The sequence below is a fragment of the Sycon ciliatum genome, chromosome 3 (genome assembly GCF_964019385.1).
Source record: "Sycon ciliatum chromosome 3, ocSycCili1.1, whole genome shotgun sequence".
In the NCBI taxonomy this organism is placed as follows: Eukaryota; Metazoa; Porifera; class Calcarea; order Leucosolenida; family Sycettidae; genus Sycon; species Sycon ciliatum.
Genome location: NC_088645.1, coordinates 21491130 through 21502748, shown reverse-complemented (window position 1 = coordinate 21502748; position 11619 = coordinate 21491130).

Below are 11619 nucleotides of genomic sequence, written 5' to 3'. Positions count from 1 at the left end.
GTGTAGTGCAACAAAAAAGTTCAAAAAACGCGGGAAAATCGCGGAAAACGCGGTCTTTTAAAAAATCGCAAAAAACGCGGCCGCGGAATTGCAATTTTCCCCGGGGACAGATATTTGGCCCAGATCTGAGGCGGGAAGTGGCGTAGTGCGTACAACTGAGCTGCAGTTGTGCAGAATTACTACTAATTAGAAAGAGACCTGCTTGGCCTTGAATCCTGCTTGTACGCACTACATCACTAAAATGATGTAATCACGGAATTTCGCCGTGACAGCAACCCATCCGAGCTGCACACTCTGGTTTTCATGTACTCTTGGTATAACCAAGAGTACTCTTGGTATAACTAGTGGTGGGTGCTTTGCCATTTTGTGTAAAATGTGTAAAATGAGCCCCTGAATGGACGAGGAGGGCAGTGAATTGCTTCCGCAGGGACTTTGGGCGACGTCAGGCTGTCTTGCCATCACTAGAGACAGTAATGAAGAACAGTAGGTCACGGAATACACTCTGTGAGAACGAAAACATCGCTGCGATGCTATGCTATCTACTAGTATACAAAAGTCAATGGAGTGATTTGGTTTGACATAAAATTATCGTTATAAGGGTAATATCGTTATAGGGGTTATCGTTATAAGGGTAGGTCGACTGTACTATTCTGTCCCGGGGAAAATTGCAATTCCGCGCCCGCGTTTTTTTCCGCGTTTTTTGCGATTTTTTAAAAGACCGCGTTTTCCGCGATTTTCCCGCGTTTTTTGAACTTTTTTGTTGCACTACACGTACACACAGTGCACTGTTCGGTCAGCAACGTCTCATCGTGGCGGCTTTTTACTCAAATATGACGAGTGCTTACACCAGAGACTTGTAACTGATTGATTTCACTACATACTCACTGAAAATTGCCGCACATCAATATTATTCACCGCATATTTACCGCATATTTACCGCAAATTCATCGCAAATTATGCCATATTATGCCGCGTTTTTCCCCGCGTTTTTTGCGATTTTTTTCCGCAATTTTCCCCGGGGACAGACTATTTCCAGTCAAATGACCCTGGATAATGAGGCCACCTGGTAACAGAGACCACGTTTTGAAGGTCCCTTGAGTGGTCGCGGCACATGATTCACCGTACATTCACGATCACTGCCAGGGAGCTAGGCCTGTCCGAAAAATGTTCTGACTTTTTTTTGCATTTTGGGGTACATTTTGCATTTTTGCATTTTTTCTGAATTTTGCCCATTTTCGGTCGAATTCCAAGGTTTCAGCCAAGGTTTCAGCTCGACCAAGTCAAGTTCGGCTTGCTATTTCGGTGTCTTCTGTCCCTCTTGGCTGACTCTAGACTTACTTAGTTGCACTGGCCTCCTAATCACACAAATACGAACACATGGGTGTTTAGTTCTACATGTACATGCAGGTGTGATGATGTAAAACTACAAAGATGTGTTCTATATGTACAGGTACTAGGCATGCAAGGGTAACACAAGTGACTTGCAATGGTGAGAAAATGATTAGCTTTTCAGGCTTGTCAGGCAATGTCAGCAAAATAGGGGTGACAAGATTATGATCATGCAGTGCGTGTACATGTGACATGATTAGAGGTACATGTACATGACTGTACTAGCAAGGCAGGGATACTACATGTACATGTATACAATACAGTGTGACATGGAAAACCAATAATTATTTTTGTGATCACCATGGCATGGCGGCCATTTTAGATTCTGGTTGCCATGGCAACGGATGCATTTTCTCTGCGTTTTGGGTTGTTTGGCTTTGATTTTTTAATTTTTTTTACATTCCCCTTTGATTTCTTCTTTGAATGTTGGCTGGAAAACCGTGCATTTTGCATTTCCATTTTCCGCAAATTAAAACACATTTTTCGGACAGGCCTACAGGGAGCCCTACATAATAATGTTATCAAGAGTAGATATGTACTCTTGATGTTATATGTAGGGCTCTAGCTCCTTGATCACTGCCAGCAAGAGTAGAGAATCAGACAGTTAAATAATTAAAATTAATAAACAAGACTGTGCAACCCGCGATATTCATGTTAAAACAAAATGGCGTCACGATTTATTGAAAGTGGTATAGTTGGTGGAACGAGTGTTCAAACCCATTTGAACTTCATACTGTTCGTCTTCTTTTTGACATGCTCCCTTTCCATCGTCCTTAGCTTTTATTTGTTGAGAGCTGTTTTGGCTTTCTCCTATACCTCTGGGGGATGCCAAGTGATGGTTTTGAGAGGCTGGTGATGGCTGTGAGCGAGAGTTTGCCGATCGGCGTCGTCCTCGCTATAGCGATGAAAATACTAGTTACTGCGCACCTGGCAGATATCACAACACGTCGGAGCGTCCAGGAGCAAAGGAATCTTGGGTTTTCACTGGAATCTAGTTCCTCCAGCATCGTGTAGCCCACCGTCGGTGAATGGCGGTCCAGAAAGGTCGAACCTGGTCTTCTGCAGCATCTCGCAGTCCTGCGAGGCACACTGAATACGCCTGTCATGTATTCTACAAATAAAAATCACGAAGTTGTGGACTTTACAGTGATGAGTCTATCCTGTATGCTGCAAAAGACGCAGGAAATGTGACTGGTGTCTGTACACTCAGTGACTGGACGCCAACACCCCAGTCTTCTCCTGCAGGATCTGTTTGACATTGACATTATGCAGTAGGTCGGCATTGACCTGGTTTGGCAGCTATCGTTATAGTATCTGCCTGGTTGGATGTAGCAGGTTGGTGTTTGCTCGTCGTCCAGTCCGGAATTTTCTTGTAACTCATGGTGGAGTACGCGCAGGGTTTATGATCATCCCTGTTCACTTCAATATTATCAAACACAACGTTCCCTTTCTCACTCATCTTATCCTGAGTACTGAATTTGCTGACAATATTGCACCATACTTGTCACAACCCACCGCCACTGCTGGCGGTGGCGACTGGTTCGTCAATGGCGGTGACCAGGCTGACTGACTAGCTTCGAGACAGCGGCCTCGTTGTCAATCCCGCAGCAGCCTAAAGGTTGATTTTATTCATCCAGCCTCAGCGCCATGTTGACGATGCCCTAGTGACTGTGTGTCATGGATTGCCTTGCCATCAGCGGTCATTGCCGTCCACCTTGATGCAGCCCTCAACAACTGGCTCAGCCCATGGGAGTCTCAAGTGGACAAAATTGTTGCCAAAGTAGCTCAGAAGATTGGTGCATCGTGGTGTAGGTGAGCACATAACTAGGACTTCCCAGCGTCTATTTGTCCAGGCTGCGATACTATGTGACATGCTGTACTGCACATTCTTTTCAGCACTGCAAGGCCGGCAGCTGGACCGACTGCAGGGGCCGCGCACATGCAGGCCGCCTGTTGCCAGTGCAGCATTCTGGAACGTTCCTTCCTTCTGAGATCCGTGGAATAATAACTTTCTTTGCTTCAAAGCAAGTTGCTTACCTTTCTGTTGTGCTCCCAGTGTCCTTACAACAATAACCTACAGCATTGTTTTATTTTCCTTTCCATTCCCCAACCAATGAATACTACGATGTCGATTCTATTTCTTCATACTTTGGTGTGTGCCCGCGCACGCACGTGTGTGTGTATACCTCACTCGCCACTCGAAGTTCTGTTCCCCATCACTGGAACACTGCCTGTTCTTTCAGGACCTGCCATCATCTGCGGATGGGCATTCAATAATTGTATTGTGTGTGTGTTTCATTCAGAATCAGATCCGCTATCATTGCTATTAGAGAAAATCTGTGGGTTCACATCCAGTGCATTTTTAGATCTGCGTGCTTTTCTCGCCACGGGCGCATACATGGGACATTGTGTGTGTGTGCGTCTGTGTGTATGGGGATATTGTCTGTATCGGCTTTTGGTACTAATGTTCAGGTCTGTGCTTGCATGTGTGAACATGAAATTGTTCGGTTCTGTGCATGCTATTGCTATGTTGTATATTGTATGTATGTGTGCATTTCCACGAACAGTGTAGACGAGCGTGGAGAGTGCATTCATCCCTCATCAACCACTTCCCCTTGGGCTTACGAGAGTTTTTTCTGCGTACCTCTCTGATACTGTATTGATGCCGGCACCTGTACCTCGATGTGTTCCTCTATCTGCAGTCGCCTTCAACCTTCGGTCAAGTTAACGTTTATTGTGCTCTATTTATCGTGCGAATCAAAATAAACAATAATAACACAAGTCGTGCTAGAGTGACGACATGTGCGTGTAGTAGGGTTGATGCGATGGGACGTTATAATTAGGTGGAACAGAACACACATTGGGCAGATTGATTGGGCATCATTGATTGTGCTCAGTCTAAACAGTGAACATAATAATTATCTCCAGTGACAGACTGTAGCGGCTAGCCTCCAATAGGTAGCTGGCACTAGTCGCTACTGCTTGTTTGACAGGTGCCGCCAGAACCCCTGTTGTGTCATGCTATAGATGCACATGCCCTGTTCTGGGGCATACTGAGGTACTTTGATTTTGTTGACTGCATGTAGACAGCATCCAATAGTAGTACTCGTAGACCTTGGCTCTTTGTAGGTCAACCACCATCGCATGGATCGATCGATGACTATGCACTTGGAGGTTGGAATAGCCCGCGCTGAACAGATCTTGCCATGGCCCAGGGAGTGAACTCGCTTACTCGACTATCCCGGTTTTAGTTAACCAGCATGAGTGGTGCAATTTGTCCATACCATGTTGCGAGCTCACAGTTGTTTGGGCAGGTTTTGAGCTGCACCACGAAACAAAGCGAAATAACGGCGTGACTGTAGAGCAAGGAAGCGGCGAGACGGCACTTCCAGGACGAGACAGGCAGTAGAGATGTGTTCACAGCACGAGCAACCTCTCAGACCCTGCCGGTACTCCACAGTTACAAGAAAATGTCGGACTGGACGACGTGCCAATGCAAACCTGCTACATCCACCCAGGCAGATAGCTGCCAAACCAGGCCAATGTCGACCCACTGCATACCGGTATGTCAATGTCAAACAGATCCTGCAGGAGAAGACTGAGATGATATTGGCGTCCAGTGTACGGACACCAGTCACATTTCCTGCGTCTTTTGCAGCATACAGGATAGACTCATCACTGTAAAGTCCACAACTTCGTGATTTTTATTTGTAGAATACATGACAGGCGTATTCAGTGTGCCTCGCAGGACTGCGAGATGCCGCAGAAGACCAGTTTCGACCTTTCTGGACCGCCATTCACCGACGGTGGGCTACACGATGCTGGAGGAACTAGATTCCAGTGAAAACCCAAGATTCCTTTGCTCCTGGACGCTCCGACGTGTTGTGATATCTGCCAGGTGCGCAGTAACTAGTATTTTCATCGCTATAGCGAGGACGACGCCGATCGGCAAACTCTCGCTCACAGCCATCACCAGCCTCTCAAAACCATCACTTGGCATCCCCCAGAGGTATAGGAGAAAGCCAAAACAGCTCTCAACAAACAAAAGCTAAGGACGATGGAAAGAGAGCATGTCAAAAAGAAGACGAACAGTATGAAGTTCAAATGGGTTTGAACACTCGTTCCACCAACTACAGTCGACCTACCCTTATAACGATAACCTCTATAACGATATTACCCTTATAACGATATTTTTCTGCCAAACCAAATCACTCCATTGACTTTTGTATACAATGCCCTACCCTTATAACAATATTGCTGATGATTGGTTTTTGCCATGAAACTCTGAGTTACAACAAAAAACAGCCCTATATACTTCCTTTTGTGTACCTCTTGCGTAACAATATTGCTATAACGATATTACCCCTATAACGATATAAAATGGGCTGACCAATCAACATTTTCCATTTTATAACAATATCTAGCAGGGAAGATGTAGAGCCCACTATCCAGGTAGGGCAAGTTTCACTTGATAAGTCGCTGGGACATGACGAAATGCAATGGGGGCACCAGCCTGGTGGGCACCTTGCTGTGTACATGATGTGCATGTACATACCTGTCATACGTATGTCAGTTTTTTATGCTACGAAGAGTGTAAAAAATTGAACAAAATCCATGCATTATGACGTATGTGTATGAAATGAACCAGTTACCCCTATAACAATATTACCCTTATAACAATATTTCTTGGTCTGACGCAAATATCGTTATAAGGGTAGGTCGACTGTATACCACTTTCAATAAATCGTGACGCCATTTTGTTTTAACACGCATACGGTCCACTCGCGGATGGGTTGGCCCACGGCGGAATTTTTTGTTGACGTAATCTTTTCGACGACGCACGCGCTGCGAGCCTTTTGGAGAGTTTTCCCTCGTGCACTTGGCTGGGCTTTATACTACAAGGTCGGTGCCCAGCACGTGCTCTCGCACTGCTCTGCGGCAAAGCCGCGTTTCTCTGAAAAAAGGTGACGTAAACAAAAAATTCCGCCGTGGGCGCGGGGTATGTGCAGATTGTGCAGGAGAGATCCGGAGTTGCACACTCTTGTTTATTTAGAAAAGCGATCCTGTCAGCTTTTCTATTATTGTGTTCACATGGCAGAAAAACGACACCGCTATGCTACGTAAGTTTCTACGTAAGGTGCTCGGTACTTCACTTAGGCTACGTAAGTTTCTACGTAAGGTGCTCGGTATTAGATCTACTAACGCGTTGTAGCCGCGTGCTGTGCACGTGCACGGCAGACATTGTGTTGCATGCATGCAGTGCAGTCCGTTTTCGGATGTGCATGCGCGAGGAACTTCCTTCTTTGGAACTGCTTCTTGCATGAGCTGTTTCGGATATTTCGTGTCCTGGCTTATTTCGCTTCGGCTCTGCTGAGACCTCTTTTCACGGAATATTACTCAATGACAGGTGAGTTGACCAGTTCCCTTTGATTCATTTGCTTGTGTTGACTCTTTCATTTACGAAAAGTATGCTGATTTTAGGTGGAATACAATAAAATTAATGATGGAAAAGCTGACAGGATCTCTTTTCTAAATTTAGCTTTTCTGCTGTCGAGGCCTCCTTTTACGGAATACTCAATGACAGGTGATCTCTGAGTTGACCAGCTTCCTTCGATTCATTTGCTTATGCTCACCCTTTCATTTACGGAAACGTGTGCTGATTTTATTCGGATTTAGATCCATTCGTTTCTCTTTGCCCTTGCCAACAGTGTGCGAAGAACGCGAGTTCACCTTCTTGACGGTAAGGCTTATGTTGCTGCTGAGGCCATTGTACATTGGTACGTTACAAGTAAGGCACTGGTCATGATTGCTTCCGGCATTCCGTGCTCCGATCATAGGGTAGAATCTGAATTTTGCAGTGGCATAGCATCGTTGGCAGTTCCCAATCTGGAGGGAAAGGTTCAAAGACGCATTGGCCGAGTACTAGTATGCAAAATAAATTCGCATATCAGGGAAAATCTCCATTATGGAGAGGTTCATGCATTCAGTGACTTGTTTGCTTCATACGAAACAAGCCAATGGGTGCAGTCTCGTCTCGTGAAAATCTCGTACGATTGGATTTGTTTACTCGAGTCTGGGCTGTTTGATTTGTGAGTAGCGCCGAGATTGCACTGCCCCAAATAAAGTTGCGTGCCGGTAGAGCAAGAATTACGATCTGCAATCTGTTTGTAGTACCTGCAAGAATGTGCTATACATGTATCGTATTTTCTCTGTTGTTGTTTCAGTTGCCGTCATGTTGCTAAAGAAAGGTTCAGTGACTCATTTGTTTCATAAAAGACGAGTCAATGGTTTGGTCTGGCTTAGAATCTTTCGCTGTAGAAGAAATCCATTCGTGTCTCTATTGGAGAAATAATTGTATTCACTCGTTATAAAATAGGGTTAACACAAACTCACAGAGCAAATGCCATCGGTCCCTTGATGTTCGTCCTAAAGAGGTTTGACTGGATATCATTCATACTCCCCCGAAGTCGTGTAACATTTTACTATTATGGAGTGCCTTGTTTATCTCTCAGTACCTAAAACCATATATCCTTGCCCCTTATATCCTCAGGATCAGTGTAGTTGTTGGAACGAGGTGTCGGACTCAGCGATGTATTTGTTTACATTTTAATGCATGTTTATTGCCCCTACTTTGCTGTGTTGTTTTAGACAATCGTGGACACTTTGAAGTCACTGAACTGCTTCCAAAAGTTTTATCGACATCAACAGGATTACGATTTCACTACAATATGATGCTGGATGACCTTATCACGACAACCCATGACTACAATTATAAACACAGAATCAACAAAAACATCTGCGGCACACACCTGGTTACAATTCTCAAGTAAATGTGATTTAGGGTGTGGACATCTGAATTTTCTGAAAGACAAGACAATTTTATGACAGTCATGAAATTCTGCAACATCCACAGAATGATTTGCGTATAAAAAAAAGTATCACCACCACGACCCATATGATTCCCCTGCAGAAGAACATGAATACATGTATGCAAGACTAGTTCCATTTTCTGCAAGAAAAGGCTTGCACATCAATGCGTATAATACGGTATTGAATTTGATATGATACACATAGGGGCTCCCGTAAGAAGAACATTAGGTCTGTGGGAAACACCCTAGTAAAATAATAATAATAATAACATGCAGAGGCGCTACATGTAGGCCATCATTAGGGCAATACATTGGTTACACAATTATATCCTTTAGCCAAAAAAACAAAAGAAATTATAGCAATAAAAACTGCTTTATGGCAGTTTTCTAAAAAAAGTTATTGTGTTCTAGTCCATGGACCTCGTCTAAAAAGTAAGAAATTAACGAAATGTGATAGCCGAAAATTAAAATTTCACACAAAACCTCACAATAATCACACACAGGATGCGAGACGACCTTTTCCCCTCGTGCAGTCCATCCTCGGGCCTCAAGCGTTCGATCGAGACTTACACTGATTTTTGCGATCTTTTTCTTGAGAACGATTCTCACCCTGAAATGACTTTCGGCGACTGACGTGAAAGAACACTCATGACACCCACCTCGTCGAATGGAGCATGCATTGTTTGTGGTGTATGGGTGCAGGAAGGTGGTATGTTCGCGAGGTGCATATCGAAAATGATCCGAAAGACTTTGTGATGGTGCCATTCGGCGGAGAACATTTGAATTTTTCGTACGATTCAGAGCAGTCGGCGAAAACGAGCCAGTAACCTGAAAGGAGGGCGTGAACAGGTGTAATTTTCGACAATGTGGTTGCCCTCGACCCTGCTCTCGGACATTCGAGTAATGGTTATGGCAAAATCGATGGTGCTCCAGGTTTTTCAGACGCATTTCTTGACCATACCCAATTCCGTAGGTAAACCTGTGCACAGAAAGCACACAAGAGTTCAAACTAACTCCACTCTATTCAGTTCACGTGTTTTCCACAGATCCAAAACCCTCCTGGGACCAGGAAAGTGGACAATACGCTGGAGTATAGACGTGCACACTGCGAACACGCCCACGCGCCACTCCTGCACACCCGTGTCGGACATCACATACTGGCCATGTCACGGTGCCGCAGACGTAATGGGCGTGCCCCACACGCTTGCGTTACACACGTTTAGATCCTACATGCACACGTGGAGCACAAACATGTCAAACATGCGTGCCGCGGATGCACACACATTGTTCGTACATGCCGGATACACTTCGCATACATCACATGTGTGTGCGCGCACGTGCCACACCGTCGGAGGAATACAAACGAGCACGGATACGCACATATGAGAGTACCTCACCAACAAAGCCTAGCCAGGTTCGCACTCGGTTTCCCTATCAACAATAATTTCTGGCTAGAACAGTGCAGTAGCAATAGCCGAAACAGATAGAACGCAACACGGGTGGCCGAGCAAGTGACATACAGCATAAACAAGACAAACGTACTTTGTACATTCACACAGTCAACTTCTCTAATAACCACTGCGTATATAACGACAATTCACAAATATTCCTCAAACTCAGAGTCAAAGGAGAAGTGACGCGTGCATCGTAGACCGTTGAAGTTCGTGTGAATGCATCAGACACACACATGTACAGGACACTTTGCATTTTTCAAACTGAAACCGTATACATAAGCATGCGTGCGCGTGTGTGTGTTTGTGTGCGGGGGGGGGGGGGGGGGGTACGTGTACGTGTGAAGAGCAAAAACCAGTACTGATAAATTGATAATGCAGGCCAAGCAGAGAGGAACGCAAAGCAGACAATCACCTCTACATTGTAATCTCCTACAAATAACACATACATATACATGTAGCTTCATAAGCAGAAAACGAGATATTGTGAGCGCGACAGACCCACACACACACACACACACACACGCGCGCGCGCGCGCGCACACACCCCCCCCCCCCCACAGACTAGGGTCCGGCGGATTCTGCCGGCAGAAAATTGGCAGAATTCGGTACTTTTTCTGGTAAGTTTCATGCATGTTTGGTATGTGGATAAAGAAATGGAGCAGAATTCGAGGAATTGCCCGCCATAAGGTTTGTATGGTTCTGCCAATTTCACTGCTTTTCGAGCAGAATCTGCCACCTTTTCGAGCAGAATCCACCGGTTCCTACCACAGACACACACCACGAGACCATAAATCTGAAACGGCATGCATTTTGACACACACACAGTCACACACACACAACACACACACACACACACACACACACACACACACACACACACACACACACACACACCACGAGACCATACATCTGAAACGGCATGCGTTTCGACAGGCTTTAGAAGGCCACGAGTTAGGTGATCCACATCAAGGCAATACGCACCACCAGCCCAGCTACATGTACCGATATCTCATACTAGACAGCAACTGAACGCGGCACACATACTACACACAAGAGCGCGTACAGCGGCAACTTTCTACTTATGCTTGCGGTTGTCGAATACAGCATTGACGACACACCGAGACACACAGAGGAACACAAACTAGGGTCTACAATGTACATGTATACACAGCTATGCGTTTGCGTGTTTTCATTCTCCCTTCAAAGGTTTATGTATACGGCATGTATGATTTATGTTGCTTGAGTACGCCCACTTTGAAGGTCGAAGTTGGATTATACAGGGCGTGAACAGGTGAGATTTTTATGTCTAGCTGTTAATTACCCTTACCTTAGCCCACCAAGGATATCGGAATAATCAAACTCGATGGTGCTCCAACTTCATTTCGACGTAGAAAATTCGCTGTTTGAACATCTCAATTTCAAAGGGTAACCACTGATTTCGATGTGAAAAACGTTTCCTGATCGCCATAAAAAAATTCCTGCCGACACACACCATAACAAGCTCCAAGTTCACAAACAGTGGCCACAAACGGTTGCTCGTCATGAAGGTGGTTCGACACTTTCGACCAAATTCGTTCACTTCCGTATTCAGTTGACAATTATTTTTTGCCGTCATCAAGACTTATTTGGGCCCAAAAGCGCAAAATCAGTGTAAGTCTCGATTAGTGGCAGAGATATGTTTTTTGCACGCTTGAGGATGGACTGGTGGTCCTCTTTCATATTATGCAAGCATGTTGGCGCAGTACATGTACTTGTATAAGTACAAGTGTCGGAATAAACAAGACAAGTGTTGAAAGCCGTACTATTAGATCTTCAAGTGTCGTGATTATTGTGAGGTTTTGTGTGAAATTTTAATTTTCGGCTATCACATTTCGTTAATTTCTTACTTTTTAGACGAGGTCCATGGA